Source organism: Cavia porcellus, unplaced genomic scaffold (genome assembly GCF_034190915.1).
Source record: "Cavia porcellus strain 051 isolate PalLab524CR breed Dunkin Hartley unplaced genomic scaffold, mCavPor4.1 scaffold_12, whole genome shotgun sequence".
NCBI lineage: Eukaryota > Metazoa > Chordata > Mammalia > Rodentia > Caviidae > Cavia > Cavia porcellus.
The window spans coordinates 68,470,035-68,497,334 of NW_026947495.1; the positions used below are offsets into that span (position 1 = coordinate 68,470,035).

The following is a 27,300-nucleotide window of genomic DNA, read 5'->3' on the forward strand; positions in this document are numbered from 1 at the left end:
ACTGTGCCAGCCACAGACAGCATGATACACCCAGAAATGTTGCCAGAGGACTCTTGATTTCACCATCTTTGGGTGTTCTCAGAGGAGAGCTGACACTCAGAGGTGTGTAGCTAAACAGTAATTGTTGGGTGTCACCTTCTGCTGGGAAATGAGATAATTAAGTAATTGCTTTCATGCACTACTTACAGACACGATGGCTTTTCTCTGGGAAATAATAACCCTTAAACTGCACTGAGCCCATACATTATGACATTTGACTTTTTAGGGTTCTGTGATTGAGTATTTCAGACTACAATTTGGCTTTATTTCAAATGAACACAGCCCAACCTGGACCCCTTCGGTAAGTGATTATCCAGTCTGAGTTTTTGAGGACTTTGCCTCCTCCGCTCCTATTTCCTTCCCCCATGATGTTGCTTATTGATGGTGCCAGGAGAAATGTTGGCTGAAAAACTCAGGAAAAGCATAATCAGTCCAAATTGAAGGTTGCTAGGCATTCAGATGACAGATTCGGTGAGCAAGGAATTACGATTTTAAATGAATTGTAAGAAAGCATCGGGGCTTTTAATCCATAAAATCTTGGATCTTATTTATCAAAGAAAATGTATCTTTGTTCCTCTCAACTGTGAACGTGTCGGTAAATCTCATCTTTTACAGCCCATAAGCAAATATCCCCTTTCCACCTGATTTCCCTACAGTGCTGTGAGCGAGCGTTTTACATGTCTTGAAAGCAGATTCTCTATTTGCCTCCTTCCTATTTCCACTTTTACTCTCTCATCTGACTCTCTCTTCCATTCCCCTGATACCGGAGCTCTACCCAGATCACCAAGGCCTTAGCAGTTGGCAAAGCGAGTGAATGCCTTCAGCCCTTCTCTTAGGGGCCTGTGCTGTGTTTCATCCTATGGATCACTGTTTATTTTCCGAAGCTCTCTCTTCTCTACTATTCTGTGAGCTACCCTCCCCCACCTCCATCTGTACCCCTCTAACCGTCCTCTTCCTGTAACCCCCTCTTCCACCTATGATGTAAATACTGCATACCTTTGGGCCACGTCCTCCATATGCTGCTCTTCTCAAGGCCGATGCTTTGGCAGAGTAAAAACTGCTATGGTCTGAATACCTGTGTTTCTCTAAACTCATGTGTTCAAACCTGGTCCCCGGTGTGGAGGGATGGCAAGGCGAGGCCTTTACGGGTGATTAGCTCAAGTATCCCCCTGAACGGATGCTTGCCCTTGTAAGAGAGGCCCAGAGAGCTACTGTAACCCTTTCACCATGAGAGGACTCAGGTAGAAACCGTTAGTAACAGGCCTTCCCCAGATCTGCTGGCACTTTGATTTTGGACTTCCAAGCCTCCAGAACTATGAGAAAAAAAGCCATCGCTTTATGATATTTCTGTTATAACAGCCCAAGTGGCTTAAGGCAAGATCCCCTTTTAATAAAGTAATACTCATTTGTTAATCTTTCTCTGTCTCTCCCTCTCTCTTCCCCTCCCTGCCCTCCATCCCGTTTCCTCTCTTCCACACCTCCCCACGCCCTCTCCTCGTCTATATCTGTGTCTGGTCTCAACTCTCGTTTATGTTTTCGTCCTTTGTCCCTCCAGCCTTTCCTTCCTAAGGTATCCCCTTGCCCCATGTCTCTGTAGGACGCCCCATGTAAAATGCACAGGTCACCCATGATGCTTCCTTGTAGGAATCTTTTCCATATCTCATCATTTATATTACCCTACTGTATTTCATCATCTTTTCTGCAGGACTGCAGGTATCAAATCCAGGCCTCTCACATACTGGCAGGTGCTCTCTACTGAGCTACATCCAGAGCCCTTTAAGATTCTTACTATGAAAATAACCTGCCCCACACACTGCATCACACTTTGCCCTGCTCTTGGTTGTACTCTAAGCTTCTGTGTTGACGACTCTTCTTCCTCGCACATGCTGTTTCCCTTGTGGAAGGCTCTCTCCATGTGGGCTCATATTCTTGGCAAGGCCTTTCCCCTCTTCTTATCAGTGGATAATTCTTGTTCAACCCATAAGACTCAAAGCTGGCATTATACCTGCCAGAGATTTGTCAAAACTTCCCAAGCAAGATTATTCTTCCTTAGTCACTCTATGTTAACAAGTGTTATAGTGCCAAACAGCATTAAAATAATATCCCATGTTTAATTTATCTGTCTCCACCACTAAAGACTCTGAAATCAAACTGTTCATTATTAGTGCATTCCATGTGGCTCCCATAGTCTCATGCACAAGACAGCCCCTCAGCAATGTGTGTTAACTGTAAAATGATCAACTGTTGGTACATTGGTTATTGATGTATGCCTTACCCAAGACTCTTGTTTGTTGACTTATTATTGCAAGATCTTTCAGTTCTTTTTTTTATTTTATGAAAAACATAAAACAGAATTTCATAACAAGATAATAGAATAACAATAGTTAATACACTGAATGTTGTAATGGTCTTTCAGTTCTTTGTGATTTTTTTTCTCAAGTGCTACTTAAGGTTGCGTAACAACTAACTTTCTTTTAAAGAAACTTTGTACTACTAAATACTGTAAGTTTTAACCCTTTCTTCTCAGATAGCTAAGTCTGTCAGGGGGTCCTGGTAACATTTTTATGTACTCTGCCAACACCTCAGACACCCTGGAACGGAGGAAAGTAATCTCAACACACTCCTCTGACTCACGGACATGCCAAGCCCCTCCGGGATGATCAGCTGCCAAGCACCAAAGCACTGTAACTTGTCATCCCCAGTGAATGAGAGGAAGAGGTGGTGTGGAAAGAACATCCTGTTTTGCAAAACTTCAGTAACTAAATTGTTGTCATCTCACATTATTTTTTTCCTCATTAGTACATCTGTTTAATCTTGTGCTGATTAACTTAGGGCAGGAAAAGTCAGCTGGTTCAAAGGAATTGAGACATAGGAAAAGAGAGAATGTTTAAGTGAATTCCTTATTTCACAGTCCTCCTGGGAATAGCACCATAGAACACAGTCCTGCGACTCACAAACACTGTCTCCAGGATGGTCCTCAACATCTGCAGATGTCACGATGCCAGTTCTGGTGGCTTTGCATCTCAGAATCAAGGTGTCACCAGACACAATTTATCTATGTTTTAGAAAGGCATGTAACTGTAGCACATCAACCAGTACAGACACAATTTCTCTTTAACACTGGAATTTTATATGTAGAGTGTTCTCCTAGCTGCTTGAGAGTCTGCTATGTATCAAGCATGTGTGACTTACTTCCCATATATTCTCTCACTTAATCTGCACAACAGAATTCTGAAATAAGATCCATTTTCCCATTTTTAATAAGTGGAAACCAAGAATCAGAGGGGATGAGTAATTTGCATGAGGCTACACATTTTGTAAGTACAAAAAACATGGTTAAAAATATAAGCCAACTTTTGTTTAGATCCTCTAAAATATTTTCTTCTTTTTACTAAAATGTAGTTTGTAACTCTTATTTTTTTAGATTATTTTTGCCTTAATAAACTATACATTGAAAATATTGATTGTGTTGTTTTACATCCTTAAAAGAAGTCTCCTATCAGAGTCTCAAACATAAGAATTGGACAAATGTTAGAAATAACAACTGTTACTATTTGTCATTTATTTTGAGTTGCAAATAGGTATAAGTTTTTTTCTTCAGGACAAAAGATGAATGAATTTTCTTGGCTCTCCTGGGTTCAGTAACCTGTTTGGGTTTCTCAGTCTCTGTGTTTATGACAACGGCTCCTGGAGTTGATCGTTTTTATCTTTATGGCTGTTCTGTTGATATTGATTTTGACCTAGTAAAGGAAATGATGGGAGGAATACACATTTTACATTGCTTGTATCCTCCGAAGCATTATTTTATCAAGCTCATGAGAAAAGTTACCTAAACAAAAGATGACATCAAGCTTTAAGACCATTTGAAAATTCTATACGATTTTAAATGAACCTTCCTTAGACAACTCAGAGGAAGCAAATCTTGGATTAGGAGACAAATAATTGGTATATAGGAAGTCCAACCTTATATTTCCAAACCCTTCAAATTTTCCTAATGAAGGAGAGGCACATACTCTTGGTGTGAAGTTGAACATTTTTTTTTCCTTTTTACAAGATTAAGAATAGATGTGATTTTACATTGTTTGAGAAAATAATTTGGATTGTATTTATTTTTAAATATTCAGCTAAGTTTTTCTTTGCATTTCATCACAGGTATAGATTTTTTTAAAATGTTAGACTAAAATGTGATTAAATTGCTTTCCTGGGAAAATCTTTTTCCACTTATTCTTCACAGAGAGGACGATGTCTAAAATATATGAAGAACTCAAAAAATTTAGACCCTCCTGAAACAAAAGACCCAGTTGAAAAATGGAAACTCCAATGAATAGACATTTCTGAGAAGAAGAAATACAAATGACCAATAACTACATGGAAAGATGTTCAGTGTCTCTGGCCACTAGAGAAAGGTAAAATTAAAATTAAATTAAGATCCTATCTAACTCCAGGAATAATTACTATCATCAAGAAATCAAACAATAACAAATGCTGGCAAGGCTATGGGGGAAAAAGGATCCCTTATACACTGTTGGTGGGAGTATAAACTAAGTACAACCACTCTGAAAATCAGTATAGAGGTTCCACAAAAAGCCTAATACTAGAAATACTCTTTGGCCCAGCTATTTCCCTTCTATGTATATTCCCCTAAGAATTATTACAGTGATGCATGCATACCATGTTTATAGCAGCATAATTCATAACAGCGAAATGTTGGAAAAGACCTATGTTCCCACCAACAGCTCAATGGATAAAGAAAGTGTGGCATTCATATAATAGAGTATTTCCTGTAATAAAGACAGGTAAACTGGAGTCATCTGTGGGAAAAAGGATGCATTTTGTGATGGCCTGAATGTTGAGATAAATCAGATGAACAAGTTAAAATATCACTTAGAGTCTCCTATTGCAGAAACCCAACACATAAAGACTAAAATAAAAATATATAACCAGAAGTAGGGTAAGAGATGTTTTGTAAATGGGGAGAGGACTGAGAGATGGAGAGGTTGGGGAGGAGAAGGGAATAATGAAGAATTAAGATGAGTCCTGTACCTGCACCAGGACTGTGATCACTGTGTTCTACAAACACGCACTAGCAAAAGATGAAATTGGGAGAAAAAAATGTGGTTATGCTTCCCTAATGTTATCACCTTTTAAGAAACTGTGTTAAAGAAGATAAAAAATGAGTTTATGCCTTTTCCTTTCAAAGGAAAAATCCAATGTTTTTCATTTTGGGGCTATCCCATAGAGCCATAATTTCCCAGGAGTATGTCAAGATTATATCTGAAATTATAAAAAAAAAAATCAACATCACAGTTAGATGTAGTCAGCTAGGCAAATGAAATTTTATGGCATAACCAGTAACAACTTGCATCATTCCAATGCAACTTTTGTGTTCACTGAAACCTAGCTGTGCTGTGTAGAAAGACAAAGGAGGCAGTGAGAGCTAAGCTGGGTTTCAAACCCATAAAGCTGGCTCTCAGCAGCATGAGTCACTCGGAGATAAAGGCATCCAGTGATCCCCTTGCATCCATTTGGTGCCAGCCTGGAAAAGATTTGGGAAATTAGCAGCGTCCGCACTTTTTTTTTTGATGGTGTGCAAAAGAAAGGCTAATTCATGAAAAGGAGAAACCCTTTCATTTGCCATTGGATTTCCTCTTAGCTCAAACTCAAATAGCATTCCTAGCAACAAAGCAGCTCGCTCAGGGCCTTGGGAGGGTACCACCGGGCTCCGAGGCGAGGCTACCATCTTGTATATAATAACTAAAGAATGACAAAGGAAATTTTGAATCTATAATAAATGGTCTCATTTGACAGACTAATCCTTCTTACTTAAAAAAGAAAAGGAGGAGAACACCAGTAAGAGTTAATTAATTTCCTAAGCAGCTGTGCTTTGTAACCAAGCTGACAGTTTCCATTTTTGTCCTGTGAATGGTTTCTTGGCCTGCCTAGGGTGTATGATTCAGGTACGTGCAGACTCTAGTGCAGCATTAGGAAGATGAAGTATGTTTACAATTACAAAGTACATTTTCCACTATATCTTTTTCTTTGAAGATGTTGACAGGCTGGTTGAATCTGAATATGAGAATAATTAAGCAATTGGCCCGGACACAGTTAACCACAAATGAATCATCAGGACCCTAGGTAGCCTTTGCATCCCTCTCCCCTGATGGTGCTGCCCGTTCTGCTTGTAGGAAAGGGGTCAGGGCTGGTGAAAAGGACAATTCCTGGTTCACCCAGGCCCTTCCACAGTCGCTAGGCCAGTGGAGAAATGATGTAAAATGTATGCCGAGAACTTCCCAGACACCGAGCAGGAAGTAGCCTCTTAATACCAAGAAATTATTAACCTTGGACTGGGAAAGAGCAGGAGTTAACCTGACTTGCTGTGTCCTCAGGGCCGGTCTTTGTTGGATACGTCTATGGGAGCTGCCACTGCCTCTCGTCCTTTGTCCAGTCCTCTCCTTATTCAGAAAGCACCAGCCTAGGCTCCATGACTGATCTTGTCCTCCAAAGTTGCTTCCTGCCTGAAACGTGAGTATGTTTCCTGTGTCCTTGTGAGCAGCTCGTTGCTCTGCCTTCTGGTTGCCAAACTTCACAACCTGGGCAGCTGTTTTCATTTTTCTGCAGTGTCCTCTGTCCACACACTCATTTCCAGGGAGTATGGATTCAATATTGGCCTTGGTTTTGCTTCCCATCTAAAGTTAGACCCCTGCCCTCCCCCTCACTGGGACAGTCTCTGACTTACCGGTTAGAAGGAAGCTCATTTTGCAAACTGGTTTCTGCCAGCTTGCTCATATTGTTCTTAGTTTAATAATAAACTCTCTTAGTTGCAGCTCTTAGTATAATTTGTAAATTACTTCCCAGAGCCGCCCTTACTAAATGTCTGTGACCTTATTGTCAAGAAAGGTTTGACAAGCAGAAGCTGCTGCCTGGGGGCTGGAATGTCCCACTTCCTGTTCTTTCTCTCCAAGCCTAAGCATTCTTCTGTCCAAACAAAAACTGAACTCCCTGACCATGTGACCCAGAGGGAGCTTACAGCGAAACTCTTGGAAGTTGAAAAACTTTACACATTACCTCCTGGTTCCACTCCATGTACTTACTCTGCCTAACACCACACAGAGGGCCTTTTAAAAAGAACCAAGATAAACAAATGGATGCCTCAAGCTGTGGACTAAGAAAAACAAGCAAATAGCAGCCACATAGAACATCAGATTAATTGCTGCCGAGCTCTGACAAAGTGGTAAGGACCTAGGACAATGGACTAGTGCTGTCAAAGTCAGTGACCCTTCAGCCTCATCGGTGCCACTCAATCACGGCAGAGACTTTAGTGTAAAGGAAATCAGTGCTTGTACCCCAGCCAACGGTGGTTATAACAGAAGAGGTTGAAAATCTCAGGTCTTTTCTAAAAAACATCATTATTACCACGCAGTTCTTGTGCTGTAAAAGCCCAGGAATTATCTTTATGTTTTCCTGGTTGCCATGGTTCCAGTTTTTCCATCAATGATTTACTAAGATATAACATAGGCCCTATCAGAAGGGGCACAGAGCCAGACAGTAAGCCGAAGGCCTGTTTTCTTTTCTATAGACGCTATAGAAAATAAGTCACAATATCAATGGAGGCAGGAAATCACTAGCCTGTCACTTAGGTGTCTTCCTTTAAAACAACATGTGTAAAGAGAAAAATCCCTCACTTTTCAAAGAGAAGTGTTCCCCAGGAGAGGGAAGAAGTCAGGAGAGATGGTGACCATGGATGGGGCTATGAGACGCAGTAAGGACCTGGCTAGTGGCCATGGTAAGCAATGAGAAAGCTGACCAGCACAGCCATCAGTGCTGGGCACTTGCCACCGCGGCATGAAAGCTCATGAGGGCACAGGGGGTGGGCTTGCCTTTCCCCAGGGGTCTCCATGGCAGGCCTTTGCTCAGGCCCCTGCAGCAGCCATTGGAATAGAGGTTCTTGCTTGTTCTATGTTTAGCTATAACCTTTAGAGATTCGTGGCTCGGATAGTGCTTCCCCATTCCCTGTCTCCCTTGTTGAGCTCCCCAAAGCCCAGCACGTAGCAGACAACTCAGAGCTGGTGAGCAGCAAAGCAAAGCTCAGCAGGACACTGCTAGGAAGCCTTGCTCTGCCCTAATGACCACCTGGGAGGCCTCGGTACTCAAGAGAGCTGGAACTTACAAGGCCCCGCTGCTCTGCCAGATAAACCAACAATATTTCCCCACTTGGTATTGCAGACAGGGAAGCACCTTGCCCTGAATAAGATGCTACCTTGATCTCGTGTTTGTGATAGCATTTGAGCGCTGGTCTCAGATCATGCTCACAACCTTGCAGGGGCAGATTCATAAGCCTCTAGTGTCACTCTCTGTCATCAGGGACTTGACAGACACCTGACCAGGGAGTGTGCCCTGCTCCTGACTTGACACACCGCATGCTGCTTTAAGGAACCCCAGCACACTAAATTCCCAACTGCATGATCAGGAAGAAGGACTTCTCCTGCAGGTGGCCATGTGGAGCTGGTGCACATTCAGTGTATTAGTTTTACATGACACTGATTAACCACGTGGGTTATCAGAATAGGGAACTTTCAGTGCTAAACCTGAAAAACTTGGCAGACCAACAGGTAGGGGTCAGCCTGATATACACTAAGTTACAAAGGAGAAGCATTTTACTCTCTGTTTTTTGTTTTTGTTTTTTGTCTTTTTCCTTTTAATCGGTACTGGGGACTGAACTCACGACTGTCTGCTTGCAAGGCAGGTGCATATGCCGCTGAGCTAAATCCCCAGCCCCTACTCTCTGTTTATGCAATGAGACTTTTAAGTTCAATTCTGCTAATCTGCAACTTGATTCAAATAGAACCCAAAAACATATACTTGACAAACTGTTATAATAAACATCTAGGTAGTACACAATCATTTAAAGTTTTCTCTAAGCATGTTGATACAGATCTGCCAGCATAACACTGTTTTTATGCTGTACTTTAAATTGAGATCTAAAGCCTTCTTCAGCTGGAGACTGCTATTAGAACACTCACTGATTATAACTAGGATTTACGCAGTCCTATGCAACTTGGAAAAACATATATCCACTTTATTATAGGATTTTTACACTAACCCTGGAAATATCATTTTCATTCATATTTTGTGCATGTGGAAAGTGAGTGGCAGAAAAATTAACCAGTAAAAGCTCCTAAGTGACAATTTAGGATTTTGAATGCAGATCTTGATTCCAAATCTGTTCTTTAAATTCTGATGCAATATACCAGTCAGAGGAAGGGCACTGTATAAAAAATCCTGGCATAAATTGCAAAGAGCTTGACCTGCTCAAAGAATAAACAATGGGGTAAAAACCTATTGAGAAATGAAGCCAGAGAGTTCTGTGGAGCCGAGAAAGCAGCATGCCCTAAGCCTTGTTAAAGAGAGACCTCGATGAGAATAGAATGCCACTGAAATTGGTGTATAGAATGATCAAACTTGCATTTAGAAAAATTCATGCTATTGTTTGGAAGATTCAGCTGTGGATATCAGTTAGGAAGTCCCTGGGCTGGCTCAAGTAGACGAAGATGACAGGTAGACTAAGGTTGTGGCAGTGAAAGTGGAAGGAAGTGGATGAATTTGAGAGCTAAGGAGAGGGGAGCTCCAGTGGAATTGATCGACTGTCGGGAGCAAGGGAGCAGATGCAAAGGATGAGTTTCCACAGATTCGGTGCCGGCAGTGCCCTCGACGCAGTCAGAGTTTCCAGTCCTCTCAAGACCCCACAACCCATGAGTAACTGCATCAGTGAGCTACAAAGCCAGCCCACTTTTGCTGACATTCACAGGAGTGAATGGAAAAATAGTTCCCTGCTATTGTAGATCTAACTCTGAATATGTTTTTGAGGCAGTCAGCTGAAGCCAAGTATGTGAAACCAGTTAAAATCTGAAACCTAGTAGACCTAGCCCTATGTCCTATGAATACTTGTGTGTGTGTGTGTGATCAGAATTTTACAATCCTTCTGGATACCAAACAGTAAACAATTAGATTTTTGTTTTGGTTACTTTTCTGTCATTGTTGAGACAAAATACTTGACATCCACAATGAAGGAAGGTTTATTTAGCTCACTGTTTGTGGAGGTTTCAGTCCATGATCAGCTGGCTCCAAGGCAGGGTGGCCTGGCACTGGGGCAACACTTCAAGGCAGCAGCCAGCAAAAACAAACAAACAAACAAAAAACCCCAGCCAGAACAAAAAGGCCAAGAGCAAGCCTCTTTTCTTCCTTTATACTGTATACAGGCCAGGTGTAGCACTCACAAAATCTCTGTGCCTATCTCTTACACAGGATCAGGATATTTACAAAGTAAAGATCTTGGTTTCCTGCTGAGTCTCTCAGTTAAACTTCTCAAGTTGACACAATGTATCAACCATAACAGATTTGGTTCAAAAAGAAAAATAAACACTGGAACCCTACTATGGGAAGAGTTTTATCGTCTCCCTATCCTTTCACCCAGAACACTTTTTTTTTTCTTGGCCATTGGAAGTAAATAATCAATCAATACATTTCTATCTATAGCTTTTCAGTTGTGAAATATGTTTCTTTCCATTTCAACTTTAGAAACTGAAGAATTAAGTGACTCCTAAAGATTCACATCCACTTAGACCATTAATTATGACCTTACTACTTGGAAGCAGAGTCTTTGCAGATGGAGCCAGTCAAGAACGTTGGCGATGAAATCATCTTGGATTCAGCGTGGGCCCCAAATCCAATAACTGATGGCTTTGTTTTTTATTTTTTTAAATTTTATTTTAAAGAGAATAAAACCAAGCAAAATGAAACAGAACAAAGCCAATCAAAACAAAACAATGAGAGCCTGTATACAGACAATGGCTACCACCTTCCCTTTTTAGACATTTCCTTCCCTTTCACCTTCACAATATCTATTGTACATTTTGGATCCTTTTTGTTAGGGGAACAGCACAACGTTCACCCATGTGAGTCTGAACCATTTCACTCATGAGCACCATCTCAAATGAAGACGAGTAACGGATGCAGATGCGCACATGAACGGCCTTGTGAAGACGAGGTGGGGATTAGAATCAGGCAGGCAGGGGCTTGCTGAGCAACCCCGGGGCCACCTCCTGGCTCTGGAAGAGGCCAGAAAGGATTCTTCCCCACGGCCTCAAAATGGAGCAGGCCCTCGCTGGCATGCTCACCAAAGTCTTCTTTCCTCCAGACCTCTGAGAGGTTATTGTTTCAAGCCACTGAGTTTGTGGTAGTTGGTAATGGCAGCCCTAGGAAAGTAACTCACTCACTAAATACATGTTAAACAAACGGTTTGCTGTTGTCTGCCATTCGGTTCAGCCCTGATCCCTGGGTTCTGGCAAGAACACCAGGGAATATGTAACACATCTTTCAGTGGGGAACACGGGCCAAATGGATATTAGGTGGGAGACTGAGTTCACACTTGAGACTGACAGGGGGAGAGTAGAATAAGAGAAGTGTGTGTGTCTTTGTGTTTGTATTTGTGTACACAGGACTTAGGCATGTTCACATACTCTTGACAGGGAAAGTTGATTAAGAGAACAGTAAGAGAATGAGTTTGAAGCCATTGCAAAAAGAGAGAGGAGATAATCAAACATGCAAAGTTCTGCACGTATATTCACAAAAATAATGTCATGCTACTTTCCTAACAGAAACAAAGAATACTTTCCAAAAAATATAGTACATGCATAAAAATGAGGGAGCAGAATTTCCTAATTGTCTCAACCAATTTAAATTAAAAAAAAAAAAAACATAAGCAGCCTTGGAATAGACTAAACACTGTTTTGTGATTAGCCCAGAAGCAAATTGACCAAATACTGGAATGTGGGATAGTTTGCTGGTTTTCTACACAGTGTAAAGCAAGTTCCACTGCCCCTGTTACCAGGCGCGTGCTAAGCTGAATGTAGCAGCTGCCTATTGATTTAACCTCTGAGTTACCCGGTTCCTGGCAGAACAGAATTGTACTGTCATGCCTGAGCAGCACCAAATAATAAGCCAGATACTGCTTTGAAAATGCGTGTGGCCCATTGCATATATATTTTTTTTAATGAGCTGTTTTTCTTCTTAACTTAATCATTTCAGCCTCTTATTAAATTCCTGATGGCATATTCACCCTCAGGAGTGTCAAGTAGAGAAAAATCTGTCTCCTGGCCCTTACTCAATTTCTTTGACATAGGACAGCGATTTTCTCATAATTCTTTGGTATAAATAGCAACATGTCTGACTGAATTACTAATGGATATTAATTCACTTTTTAAATCTAGTACTTTTAGTTTGCCAATATATATGTTATCCCTCTGCTGTATGGTTAATATCTGTTCTGAGTGCATTTCTTTTGGAGGAAGGGCAATGGATAGAGGATCTATGAAGCAGAGTAAATTGTGGCATGTTCTGTCTCTTGCTTTATAAATCACAGAAACTGCCATTATGCACATCAGTAATTGATTCATAGGGCGATCATATGGCCATTTTAACAGTAATGGAATGAAGGTTTTCTTTCATGCCCCAAGTAGTACTCATCTTAAAAATTCCAGATTTTATCAATCTTCTGATGACAAAATGAATAATCATTTACCCTTTGAAAACTGACAGTTTCTCTATAGAACTTTTTAGTTTCTGAATTTTTAGTCATGACTTGTACTTCAAAGTTTCCATAGGGAAGAGAACACTGAGGATTGAACCCCGAAAGCACTAAGATACATCATCAGCACTCTTTATCTTTCGAGACTGTGCATCTCTAAATTGCCTGGGGTTGGCCTTGATCGTGTGGCCACTCAAGTTGCTGGGATTAGAGGTGTCATCACCATACCCAGTTGCAACTCAAAGTTTTACAATGGTCAGTTAGAAAATGTGGATATTTGTTATTGAAATAAGTTACGAAAATGATGATACAGAGAACACACAAATTTCAGTTTTCAGGATTGGCAAGTGCACTTGTTAGAGGTCATTAAACATCTGAAAACAAACAAAAATAGAGCGCAAGCTTGCAGAACAAGCATGGAGGTCCACGCTCACTGTGTAAGTTGACTCCAGCTGGTCCCGCAGTTATCAGATTAGATGTTTCTACTAATGGCATGTCCAGCTCTAACAGCACTTTCTGGATCAGAGAATAATAACGTAAGCGATGCTTTATTTCTTCTGGAAAAGAGCACGCACACTAAATCACTGGCTTATAGAATAAGAGAGGAACACCAGCTATGCAAAGGCTAGAACCCAGAGTGATGACCCCCCTTTGACAGGCCTGTGACCATAAGTGACCAAGTAGATCTACAGAGGTCAGAGCAGTGCTCGGCTTAGTAAGTGCTCAACAGAGGCTGGTTATTATTTTGCCTGTTGTTGTGATAGATTTATTTATTTATTTATGTATTTTTAATCACAAAGGATTGTTATGAAGATAAAAGTACCTAGTATAGTTTAGATGCTCAACGGGTTATGCCTTTTTTTTTTTTTTTTTTTTTTTTTTTTGTCCTCTTGAGACAGAGTCTCACTATGCAGTTCAGGCTGGACTTGAGCTCACTTTGTAGCCCAAGCAGTTCTCAAACTCACAAGGATCCTCCTGCCTCAGAGTTGAGATTACAGGCGTAAGCCCAGCCGTTATGCCTATTTTTGATGCCTTTTAAGGTTTAAGAAAAAGTATCAAAAACAGATAGTGGAAGTGCAGGGTATGAAAGTAGTCATAGTATGAGAAAAGAAGCTTTAAAATGGTCAGAAAACCCTGAAACTGTAATATTAAGTGAAATAAAACACACACACACACACACACACACACACACACACACCCCTAAATACCACATGGTTTCTCTGACATGAGAAATCTAAAGTGTAAAGAGCAAAATAAAAGATAGATGATAGGGAATACAGAGGCAGATCTTTCTAAAAAGGGAAATGGATTAAGAGATAAAGGGAGGGGGAGGGAGAGCAGGAAAGGGGATGAAAAAAGGAATTAGGAGATATTGTGTACATGGACCAGTTCCCCGCAAGGGATGCAAGCATTATGTACTACAAACATACGAATTAGAAAGACAAAATATACCCAGAAAGATTTCCCAACCATGAGAACAAGATGAGGAATTTCTAAGTAAACTCAGTAATCTCATTTTAGGGAAGTAGTTTAGATAATGATATTGACTCATGGTAGAAATTCACTGTGGATGGCGTGAAGAAGTACACCAGTGTGGAAAATTAGTGAGAGGCAAAGAAAGAAAAAACCGAAATATCACTGAGAAACAGGAAGTCAATTCACTCAGCAGGAAAATCAGCGAGGCAGAAAGTGTTATGCAGGAAAATTGACAAATTAATAATTACTTGCTGTGTTTAAGCTTTTTTGGTCTTCTCTACTACTTTTTTTTTTGTACAAGAATCGAACTCCTGACCTCGCGCTTGCCAGGCAGGTGCTGTGCCACTGACCTAAACCCCCAGCTCACTCTATTGCTTTTCTGAGTCTGGTTTTTGCTTTTGTTCTTTGACATAGAAAAGCACTGCACTTGAAGTCAGAATACTCCTTGTGCAGTGCAGATGGAGTCATTATAAAGAGATGTTTGTCAGAGCAGGATGAGACACATTCTGGACACTTAAGTAGCTTGGCTTCAAGCAGTGAGACATTTAGGTGCAGGTATGCAAACGTCTTTTGTCCCTAGTCCTCTTGCCCAGGCCTGTGGATGTGGGAGGAGGCCTGTCTGAGGTGTTGGATCGCCTCTGGCACCTCCTCCTTGGCATTAGCAAGGGCTCTGCTCTCTCTGACACCCTGGTCACCAGCGTGTGACTTTCATAGATTCCTTGCAGACCTAAATAGAACATAAGTCTAGTGTGGAGTAACCACTAAGTATCATCAGTGGTTGGTACTTTTAGGACTCTAGACCCCACTGGACTATAGCGTCCCTGCCTTGTTTCCCCAGCTGCCTGTATCACAGAAATGAGCTCAACCACACAATGGGAGTCTCCAGGATCTTCCAAGCTCCAGACTAAGACCAATTATTTATGGTTTCCGCTGTTCTTATTTTAAATGAAGTGATACATATTTAGTTGATGCCAAAATAATTGGTAGTAGTTTAATGTGAGTCCTTCAGAGGTCTCCACTTACGTGAAACTGAAGCACAGTAACCAGGAAGAAGTCATGGCAGTTGCTTTGTTTCTCGGACTCCTGACTGCTCCATCTTATAGAGCTCGTGTTTGTGTTTTGGCCAGTTCAGTCCTCACAGCAGAGTATCAAGCCCAGACCATGCCCAGGCATGTTCCACCTCCCCTGGGAGGTGACGAGAGGGTGACACTGGTTGGTCATTTCTGTCACATGCTCACCTCTGCTCTGTGTCTTACACACAGCTGTGGAGATGAAAAAGACATGAATCTTATGAGAGCGAAGTGTCCCTAATGATAAAGTGGTCTAAATCACCAACGTAAAGGATTCCCTGAATCTTCAGAGAGCAGAGTCCTGCTTGCATCCCCAGTTACAGTATTGAACAGAAATCAACAAATCATTCGGGAGTTAATCGTTTGTTGTTTAAAGCTTACCTGTTACTAGTGCATGCTTGTGGTACATACTGGTCACATTTTTTTGAGGAGCTGATACATATGCAAAGCAAAGCAGTCTCCAAATTTATGCATCTCCTTTCTTTCCTGGCCTCCCCTCCTCCAGCTATTGATCCCCTTGCCATTTTCAAAAGATCTATTTCCTAATTTCTTATTATCTGTCTTTTATTTTGCTCTTTATTTATATGTTGGGTTTCTTATATCCAGACATCTGTTGATAGTGCTAATGTAAACATGAGTTTGCATGTATCACTGTACTATGATTAAGATACCTAGACAGGGAATAGCTGAGTTGAATAGATTTGTTAGCTTAATTTTTGAGGACTATTCATACTGATTCCTACAATTGTTTTACTAGTTTTCATTCCCTCCAACAATGTAGAAGGGTCCTTGTTTTCCTTGTGGCCTCACCAACATTTATTTGATTTCTTGATAATAACCATCTTTCTTTCTGGAGTGAAGTGGAATCTCAGTGTTCTTTGAATTTGTGTTTATCTAATGTTCAATGATGTTGAACTTTTTTCCCATGTATTTATTGGCCATTTGTACTTCCTCTGAGATGAGTCTATTCATTTTAGTTACCCATTTTTTGATCAGGTCTTTTGTTCTTTTGGGGGGAGGGGGAGGGTCTAAGTTTCTTTAGTTCTTTATATATTTTAGATATTAATCCTCTGTCTGATGAATAGTTGGCAAAAGTATATTTTCCATTCTGTATGTTCATCTGTGGTTGTTTCTTTTGTGATGGAGAAGCTTTATAATTTAATATGATCCTATTTGATGATTCTTGGTATTTTCTGTGCAATCAGAATTCTCTTCAGAAAGTCTTGGCCTACACGTATGACTTCAAGAGTTTTTCATATTCCATCTTCTACAAAATTAAGTATGTCTCTTCTAGTAAATTAAGTGTTTCTGTTTTCACATTTAAATCTTTGATAATTTTTATATGTTGAAAGTCTAGGTGTCTGTGAATGATCTGCAAGATTGAAAAAGCTCACCAAAGAAAGTTCTTCCAGTACAAAATGAGATATAAACCATTTATGACCTTGATCTGCTTGGCAACTTTCAATCTTCTACATATTTAGAATTCTTTCACACCACATATCACTAAATATGTCAAAACATTGGTGTCTATTCCCCAAGTGAAGAGCATCAGTCCTGTCCATAGCATGGCCTGGGTGGGGAATGCAGCTTAGTGGGCTGTGGTAAGGACTGAAAGAGAAAGGGTGTGACACCAGGGAATGCTTGTAGTAGCTGCTGATCAACAGCATTCCTGCTGGTTTCATAAGCTTGGAAACACAATTGACATCCCTTCTGTACCAAGAAACATTTGCGGTGTACTTCCTCAGAGCATTGGCATCAGCCTTTAGAAACCTCTGCGACTGTGGAAGTACAAGGATTTTGCTTGTTTTCTCTATCTTCTTCCTTATTTGCTTTTTGTGACTCTCTTTTCAACCTAAAAAAGTCAGTTTGTTTGGTTTTTGTGTTTCCTATTTTTATTTATTTTTATTTATGGATGTTTTCAGTACATAATGTTCACTTTCCTGGTGTAGTAGATATGTGTACACAACACATCTTAATACATTTTTTTCAGCATCTTTTCCTCTCTTTTCTCTCCTGCCCTCCATCTCTTGATTTCCTTTTCATCTGAGAAAGATCTAACTCCCTGCTTCCTATAGTCTAACATTTATTTTGCTTGTTATTTATAATTTGGATTTCTCATATAAAAGGAACCATGCAATATCTGAATCAAAGAACTAAATGTTAAAACAGAAATACTTAACCTGATGGAAGATAAAACAGGTAAAGCCATGAAGTCATAGGCATAGGCAAGGACTTTCCAAACAGAACCCCGGTTATACAGGAAATAATACTGAGAACCAACATTTGGGATCATATCAAATTAAAAGTCTCCTGCACAACAAAAGATTTGTTTAACCAACAGAGTGAAAAGACAACCTATATAATGAGAAAAACATGCCAGCTATTTCTCAGACAGAGAACTAACATATAGAATATATTAACAAGTTGATTTATTTTGTTGGCATGAGCACTATGTGGAAGATAGAACTGTGTTGATACATACCAGATTTTGGAATTAGACATATTTTTCAAACTTTTAGTGGTTGAGGTATTTCACCTCATCCGTTTAGATTTTGATCATCCATCAAATTGGATTAAGAAGAGTACGTATCTCACAGAAGTCTAGTAAAGATTGAGGGACATAAGAAGTATAAAGTGCTCAGTAGAGTAAGCACTATATTAACCATTTAAAATAGTAATTATTTCTGAATTAGATTCTAAAGTGGTTACTCAGAGTGTAAATTGTGATACCTCCTAGTTCCAAGTATAGAATTCCAAATGGAATAAAGAATATAATTAATGTTGTTTACCTGGAAAGACATAGAGAAACTGTTAAAATGCAGAGTCTAATTTATGCAAATCATATCCCAGCAAGGAGAAGTGAAAAATGAGCTCGTGCAGCTGAATCAGGTGCCACAAATCCTGTACATACCTTGTGCAAGCCATGGGCACAAAATAGGAGGTCACGAGTAGTTGACAATAAATTTAGAATCAATAGTAGTGACTTTTCTTACACAGCACTATTACTGATTTTTCACAGGGAGAATCATGTCTTTGTTCATGTGAGGTGGGCAAAGTTTTTCCAACTTAGTCCTATTCTAGATGTTTCACTGCCAAGCTCACTCTCCTATTCACAAGTAGGAGGCATAAAGAAATTTTAAGAGCACAGAGCAGCCCTTCCCAGACAATTGCTCACTCCCCACACACATTCCAGATTTGGGAGCCAACACAGAAGGAAAGCAAACTCCCTCCTGATAAGACAGCTTTCAAAGACTAACACAGCTGCTGGGGACTCAGAGATAGAGATTGTCGTGGAAAACAGCAATAAGAACCTCGCTAGAAAGAAGTAACATGAATTACACACATAAGGAGTTTAGAACAGTCCTATAAATTCTTCTGAAAATGTAGCATTTTATTTTTATTTTTCTAGGAAAAGAAAAAAAAGGGTACTCCACAAAAGGTTACTAGTAGGTATTCTGCACAGATGAAAAACAAATAAGTGTAGAGTAATTTAGAAATTTAAAAATTTGGACCTCAAGGGATGTTTTGTTTGTACAACAAAAATCAGTCCTTAGTGCATGCAGAAAGAAAGACATAATCCTCTTCAAGGTCAGGAGTTGAGGTTCCAGGGATTTAACCAAAGGCCTTTGCGCGAAGCTTCCAACCGAGCCTCTTTTCAGGTATTTATTTGTCAGCCAGAGTCCCACTGAGTTACTGTGTTGCCAAGGCTGGACTCAACTTCATGATCCCCTTGTCTCACCCTCAGAGTGGTGGGATGACAGGTGTGCATTCCTGTGTGCTGCCTGGAGACCTTTCATGGTTGATCTAATGTTTCAGTTTACAGTCATCCATATTTAGAATTATTCCATAGTTCTAAACTCATCATCTTCACACCGTTCCACCTAAGACCCTTCCAAGTATTATCACACCTGACAGTAACTGGATCTACTCCAGCTCTTACAGTCCCAGGCCCCTCCCAGGGTGGGCACATCAGAGAAGCATGTTACTTCCAGACTTTTGGGGTGTACTATGGTATCAGGTGCGCATTCATTTAAGGGTGTGTCCTTTTCAGCCTTTACTGAAAACTTCTTTGTCTTCCTTTTTATAATTCAATAATAATCTTTTATTGCATTTCAAATATAATCAGAGCCACGAATATGTACCTGGCCAGCCAGAGCGATGCAGACTTCATGGTCACACTGAAGGGCACATGTGGTGGGAAGAAGAGTGAATCCCTTTGAAGCCTTGAATGAAAACCAGGACATCAGGTTCTGTGTGAGATTGGAAAATCATGTTTTTTTTATTATTTTAAAGACAATAAAGCAAAACAAAGCAAAACAAAGATGATCAGAACAGAACAATGCAAACAACACAGGAATTCCAAACAAGAGAACAGGAAATCAACAGTGGCTACCATAATATTTCTTGTTTTCTTTGAAATGGTTGTCCATACCTTCACATGCAATAAGTGCAAACAAAACAAAATAGTATAAAACTGATCAAAACAAAAGAATGAAAGCATTATGGCCCTTCAATACCAGACAATAGGAAATCAACAATGGCTACCATAATGTCTCTCATTCTCTTCAAAATAGCTGTCCGTACCCTCACACATACTGAAGTCAAATAATAGAAAAAAGACTAGAACCAATCAAAACAAAGAATAAAAACATCATAGGACTTCAAAACAACATGATAGGAATGGCTACAATAATGTCTTGTTTTCTTCAAAGGAGCTGTTCATATCATCACACATAATAAAATCGATTCTTGTAAACTTTTTAGGAGAAATTCTAGGCATGTATAATCCTAGACATGTATATTTATCTTTCCTGTATTAGCGGAAAAATGCAAGACAAAACAGAACAAAAAATACAAGAAAATTAAGAAACAAAAGAGGAAAATGAATAACAATAATAGAAAACCCAAAACAATAACAATATAGGCTTTCAAATCGAGGCGGTACTAACATAACAAGGAAAGTCACGTGTTGAAGGTGCTTATCGAGGACAGTTTTATTCTCCTGATTTTGGATACATAGCCCTAGTCTACAGAGTGCTCAGCCTGAATTACTGCTTTCTTCTCGCCCACCACCTGACTGATTTGAACTCTGAACCCACACCTCACACACAAGCGTATTCCCTGCTCAGATGCTGATTTCAAAGGCTTTGTAAAAAGTCAGTGACCTACCTGGCAATCTATGTCACTTCACCATGTGAGCAACCTATGCAGGAGGTACCTGTCGCATACGGTGCCTGCTTTGTACATTTTGTGCTAATTAATCACACATCCTGAAGCAGTTAAGGGGATCTGTGGTGCGAAGTATGAATTATACTAGGTCTGATTTTAGCTTGACCTGTAATGAACTTGCATGAGTGAAACACTCCCTGGACAGAAGTCTGCTCACTGTGTAAGGCAGGCATATTGGATTCTCTCAAGGCAACAGGATACATTTAACAGCAAGGAAAAGGGAGTTTATCAAGTACATCCCAAGAGACTCTTTGGTTCTTTGTTGTTTTCAGTCTCAATTTCTTTCCTTCTAGGATATTTGTCCTTTAGACAAAAACAGTAGCCTCAAGGCTGAACTTGTTCAAAAACCACATTTTATTAAGAAATCCTACTGGTGGAGGGAACAGATTCAATTTCAGTTTTCATCAGCCATCCAAGGTGATTTGAACACAAACTATAAAACCACTGACTTGTATTTAATTTGCTCTGACAACATTCAATTACTGTCAAACAAAGCAAATTTTTCCTGGACACTCCAAAAAAAAAAAAAAAAAATTAAAAGACAGAAAACTAGCAAAGGAACCTGATCTCCAAGATAATAAAAAGAAGAGGAAATTACCATGTATTTAAGGAGTGGCTTGGAAGGACTCTTAACTCGATGAGGGAGCTGAGTGTGATCCTGGTTGGCAGAAGGGTGGTCATAGGAAGGAAGGCTGTAAGAGGAGCCTCTCTGGTCAGCTCATGGGACGCAGGGGAGCTGAAGGGCGATTCTGAGTGTTCCGAGGAACCCTGGGCATCTGCTGTGACCCCAGTGTGCAGCACCCAGAAACTGGTCCAAGGACACAGAGCCAGACAGTGCTACAACAAGGCATTAAGCTGTGCCAGCCCTTCAGGGTTAAGTCAGTTATACTCCACGGCACTGTCTTCCTTCTTGGGTACAGAGAGAAGTTTCAGATCTTCATTGCAAATAAAATAACTTTCTAAATATTCAAATGTAGTCATTTAAGATAGATTTCTTCTGCCAACAATATCAAAATTGGTAGTATAGGGAGGATATTTTCTATGTAATACAAATTTTATGAATTTTTCTGGGAAATAAGGTCCAAAATTTATATAGAAAGGTGTTATTAAAATCCAGCTTTAGCAATCAATAAGTATTTAAATTGTATAGGAAGATCAAAAGTGCACAGATATCAAACAAATGTGAAAAGATAACCAGAATCATTTTGTCACTAGGAAATTGCAAATTAAAAGTGCAATGAGGTTCTGCCATATAATTATTTGAATGGTGTTATAGTTGATGCATTGTGTCAACTTGGGAAGTTTAGAAGTTTAACTAAGAGACTCAGCAGGGAGTCAGGATCCTTACTTTGTAAATATCCTTGTCCTGTGCAAGGGGAAGGCACAGAGATTTTGTGAGGGTTGCATCTGCCCTGGAGGGAAGGGAGTGGCCTGCATACAATATAAGGGAGCAAAAGAGGCTTGCTCTCCCCTCTTTTGCTCTGGCTGCTTAGGCTGGCTGTTGCCTTGAAGTGTTACCCCAGTACCATGCCATCCTTCCTTCGAGCCAGCTGATTATGGACTGAAACCTCCACAAACTGTGAGCTAAATAAATGTTTCCTTCCTTCTATCTGGCTGTGGGGTATTTTGTGTCGGCAACAAGGAAAAAAGTAACCAAGACAAATGACTAATATTTTCAAAACAGACAATGGCAATTGCTGGAGAGGATGCAAGGAAAGGAACAGTCATTGGCAGCTGGTGGGAATGCAAACTGGTTTAGCCGTTCTGGAAAGCAGTTAGCTGTTTTGTTTACAATAATAATATAGCTGTACCATGTGACCCAGCAGTCCTGCTTCTAGGTATTTACCCAACTGATTTGAAAACTTTTATATATCCTAAAGTTTGCATGCAAGCTTAGGGTGCTTTTATTCATAATTGCCTCAAACTAGAAGAGTCAAAATATTCCTCAAGGCATGTGCCTGCACTCAGAAGGCAGGGACAGGGGAGTCACTGTGAGTTTGAGCTCAGCCTGGGCTACAAAATGAATTCAAGGCCAGCTGAAATTGCACAGTGAGACTCTGTCTCAAACAAAACAAAACACACAAAATAAATAAATAAAATAAAAATAGTCTTCCTCAGATATTAAAAAAAAGATGCTCTTCAATGAGTGAATAAATTAAACAAAACAAACTATAATACATCCATATAATGGAAAACTACTCAGTAAGAAGAAGAAATGCATATGAAGCAATGAAAAGACGTGGAAGGATTTTACATGGATGTTACTATGTCAAAGAAGTCTGGAAGACTAGGAGGCATATAATTCTAATTATAGACATTTTGAAAAAGTCATGACTTCAGAAACCATAAAACAAGGAATGATTTCCTGGGCCTGGGGGAGCATAAAACAGGTAAAACAAAATTTAGGGTGATGAATCTATTTAGTATAATACTGTAATTATGGACATAGGTCACTATATATCTGTTAAAATCCGGAGACACATACAGCAAACAATAAACCTGATTGTATGCAAACTAAGGAAAAATCACTTAAGGAGTTAGGTGATTCCAGAATGAAATGTATCAGTGACGAAAGAACATATCTGTGTTGTATGTGTGAGAAGCAGCTTGGTAGAAGGCAGTGAGGTAAATTGCTGACCTAAATACTTTTGGAAATAAGGGAGGTCTGGAAGAAGTTACACCAAAGAGGTAAAGAAATTGTATATGAGCACTGCTCTCTAGCTAGTGCAGTTGTTTTATAGGAGCACAAGTTTTAATACTGTAACACATATACACTGCAATTGAACAATTAAGGAAGTGGATGGTGAACAGAGTCATGTTTCTCACTATTGGAATGAGAAGTTCCACAGCAGCAAGAGGAATGGGCTAGAATAACCCATGAAGAATTAGAGCTGGAGGGTTGGGTATTGTGCACACCTGTAATCTCAGCACATGGAGGCTGAGACAGGAGGATCAAGGAGCCCAAGATCAGCCTTGGCTACACAGTGAGTTGAAGGCCAGCCTTGACTACGTAACAAGGCTCTGTCTCAAAAAAGAAAAAAAAATAGAGAAATAAATTGAATCAGAGCTAGAGACATTAATAAGAACTCGGTGTGTCTAGATGTTCCCACAAGGCCGCATGCTGTCACAAGGCTTTTTTAGAGGTGGCTGAATCTAGATTGTGTGATGCTGGGATTGAGGGTGTGTGATTACTGGATCAGTCTACTGATTGATTTGGCACAGTCCTGAAGATGAGATAAAAGGATCAGAAAGAGGCTTGTCTTTGCCTTGTTACTCCTGCTGTCTACCGCCACCACGAACAGCATGTTGCTTATCCACCATGTACCACCCTGCCTTAGAGCCAGCCCAAAATGGACCGAAACCTCCACAAACTGCAAGCTAAACAAACCTTGGACCCTTTAACTTTGAGTGTCAGGTACCTTGTCTCAGCAGTGAGAAAAGTGACTAAGACACTCAGGTTTATCTTAATAGAGATATGGGTGGCCATGTATAATATAAATTACAGATGTGTACATATGGACAGTGTTCATACAGGTATTTCTCTACTCTGTCAGCTGAGAGGGCCAAAAAGCCAGTAGAACAGACACCAAGCACCCACACCTTGGTTTTTCAATCTTATGAAAGGGACAAAGGCTTCTCAAAGAAATGTCTGAATCTAGATGTGTAGCAAAAATCCTACGTGGAAAAAGTGGTTCACGATGCCAGAAAATAACAAATTGCTCAGAAAAGAACAAACCCCATACAACGATGGAATTATTTCAAAGGGACATAAGAGGCAAATGAAAGAGCTCCCAGTGGTGAAAATTGAAATGGCATGACTGACCACAGTAAATAAAATGGTAATTGATTATCAGCCAGTGGGGAAGGGACAAGGATGAGAAAGAGGTAAGATGTGTTACATACCTGTACGAACCCCCCATGAGGAATGTACTCATTATGCATTGCAAAGATGTACTTTAAAAAATAAGAGAAAGATTTAAAAGTGACAGTGACATTAACATACTATCATATTGATAGCATTAATCCTTGATGAGATTGACCTCTGTGTTCTGCTTCCAAACACATAATAACCCCAGTGCAATCATGAGAAAGATTCAAGTCAAATCGCAATTGAAAAATTCTGCAAACTAGCTGACCAATACTTTGCAAAACTGTACATGTTATCAAAAAACAAGATAATTCTGAGACTGTTGCAGCTCAGAGGAACGTAAGGTGATATAACTGAGTGTGATCTGATGTCTTAGATGGCATCTTGAAATAGGAATAAAGACCTTGAATAAAAATGAAGGAAATATGAACGAAGTATGGATACCAGTTATTAACAGTGTGCTGATACTGGTCATCTACTGTAGGAGATTTATCATCCTTAGGTGAGAGGTTACTAACGTAATAAACTGGCTATGGGTTACATGAACCTTTATATTGTCTTGCCAATTTTTCTTTTATATTATTCTAAAGTAGCATACAAAATTTACTGGAAAATGTGTTGGGTGAAAAGTTTCAGATTAAGAAAACTGACTTTCACATATTTTCAGGAAAAATAATAAGTGTTGTTCAGGACTCCAAAGCACAGGACTAATCATCTTGATGTTTCCAGATGTTTTAATTTTTTAGACAAAGAGGGTTAGAGATATTTTTATTTTTATTTTTTTTTGATATGGAGAATCGAACTCAGGACCTCACACTTTCCAGGCAGGCAGTGCACCACTGAACTATAACCCTAGCCCAGGGATAGTTTTAATAGGCATTGATGCTGCTTTTAAATAATGGGGTAAATATTTTTATTCCACTTGAATCTTAGAAGATATTAATATCACAACAAATAATAAACTTTTAACTCTCATTTTAGTTTTTCAGTTTAACTGTTGACTAATGTGCAATTGTGTGTGCGTGCGTGTGTGCGTGTGTATGTGTGTGTGTGTGTGTGTGTGTGTGTTGGCATGGAGCAGTTTATTTCTTTAGATCAAAACAAAAATAACGTTTTTACCTTTGGTGAGAAAATTTCAGCCCTTCGGATCAAAAGTGGGGAGAGTTGTTAGGTTAAGGGGTTCATTTCCATCAAAAAAGACCCTTAAACTTAGCTGAGTCAGCCAGAACATTACACCAGGGGTGGGCTCTTTATAGCAGGATAGTCAGTGGGGCGCACGAAAAAGGCTGACTTTGCTTTCATGAGGGGAAGAAAGGCCACAGTTTGTTCCCTGTAGGAATCAGCCTTTTCTGGAGATTCCGGCTACACCAGGGGTGGGAGGGCAATGGAGTTGAGTAAATGAGAAGCATGGACACTCATGCCTCTGCTTGATGAGTCTTAGGCTTGCTGTCTTTCTGGCAAATGACAGGGTAGCAAACTCTAGAAAGAATAGTAGGGGAGAAGTTTGTTTGACAGCTACTATTTTACAAGGGCTGCCAAAACAGTGTACCACGAACTGGGTGGCCTAGAACAACAGAAATGTGCTGTCTCACAGTTCTGAAGTGCGAGGTCTGAAATCAGGGTGTCAGCAGAGTTGTGTGCCCTCCAGTCTCTAAGGAGGGATGTATTCCAGGTCTCTCTCCTGGCAGCTGGTAGTTCCTTGCCTTATGGCAGTGTAACTGCAACCTTCACACCCTATTCCTCTTTGTCCTTGCCTCTATGCTCAAACTTTCTCTTCTTAATGAGGCTCCACTCATACTGGAGTAGGGGCCCCTCTACTCCAATATAGCATCATCTTAACTAACTGCAACAGTCTTGTTTCCAGATAAGGTTACATTATGAGGTTCTGGGGTTAGGATGCCATGAACTTCTAGAGGACACAATTCAACCCATAGGAACATCAAACTATATGCTAGGGCTTGGCAATTCATGTGGAAAAAACTATCCTTATAGTTGATGGTTCTCTGGACAGACAGCCTTCCCTCTTTGATCTGTAAAATCATTAAAATGGTATTATGGACCAGGGCATGTTCAAATCATAACAGTAGCATGGATTTGGACTGGATCAATTACAAACATCTTCAGAACATAAACTGTCTTTCAAAAACTAACTTATTTTGTTTACCAAAATGCTTACCTTCTTACCTCAACATGCTTACTGTTTCTTTTAGTGTACTTCCAAAATACTTCCTGAAAATTTCTCCACCCTGTTTTCTCCTCAAACATGGTGAAGTTTGGAGAAGGATGAATTTGAAGCATCTGCATATATGGGAATTTTATAGTCAGTAAATGTATTTGGTATAGAGTTATCTTATTTTTTTCCCTCTGGGCATTAATGCTCACTAAACCCTTGCATTAAAAAAAACTTAAATAGAAATAATAATTTTAGAAGTTTAAGAAAGGGAACATTTTGGAATTAATCTTGCATTAAATTGGAAATCCAGGGGGCTGATAACACATGTCATTGACTCAAAATCTCTGACTCTGTACTGTATGAGGTTTCAACAGCTCCATGTTAAATTTATTCTAGAAATGAATCCATCTTAGGTTTCCCCTCATGGATATTGTTATTGTTTACTAACAGTAGAATGTAACAACAATAAAGCAAAAACAAAGGCTGGACAAGTGTTCAATTGTTACTTTACAAAGAAAGTGGAGCACCAATAGGAAGAAAATAATGCTTATTATCTCTTTACATTTCATAACAAACCCAGAAGTCTCTCTTTTACTTCACTGACAAAAGAGTCTGAGAACCTCATAATAGACATTTGTCCTAGCTGAGCTTTTTATATTATCAGAAGAGAGAAGTTACCCTTGTTAACTTTTAAAGTATTGTCCTTTTGGACTCTGTGAGTTTTGTTTTAATAGATACATCATTTGTTTAGATCATTAGTCTCTATGACTTGATGCATTTAAAAATTGGTCTCAAAGCCTTACTTATATCCAAATGAGTCTAATAAAGAAGATGAATAATTGTATTGTTGGAAGTCATCTGT

The 27,300-nt window shown here is 39.8% G+C and overlaps 2 long non-coding RNA genes across 3 annotated transcripts in view; one reads left to right on the top strand and one right to left on the bottom strand.

Moving 5' to 3' along the window:
* The window catches only part of LOC134478327 (uncharacterized), a 47,283-nt gene extending 45,809 nt beyond the window's left edge, over positions 1 to 1,474 (bottom strand). The window contains exon 1 of one of the 2 annotated variants that reach the window (XR_010050913.1): positions 1,036 to 1,470. This is a non-coding gene — a long non-coding RNA (uncharacterized LOC134478327). Of the gene's footprint in view, positions 1 to 1,035 lie in introns of both variants that reach the window. The other variant, XR_010050914.1, reaches the window with a different exon arrangement.
* Positions 1,475 to 4,288: 2,814 nt separating this feature from the next.
* The window catches only part of LOC134478328 (uncharacterized), a 112,893-nt gene continuing 89,881 nt past the window's right edge, over positions 4,289 to 27,300 (top strand). The window contains exons 1-2 of the long non-coding RNA XR_010050916.1: positions 4,289 to 4,445; positions 6,426 to 6,561. This is a non-coding gene — a long non-coding RNA (uncharacterized LOC134478328). The remainder of the gene's footprint in view (positions 4,446 to 6,425; positions 6,562 to 27,300) is intronic.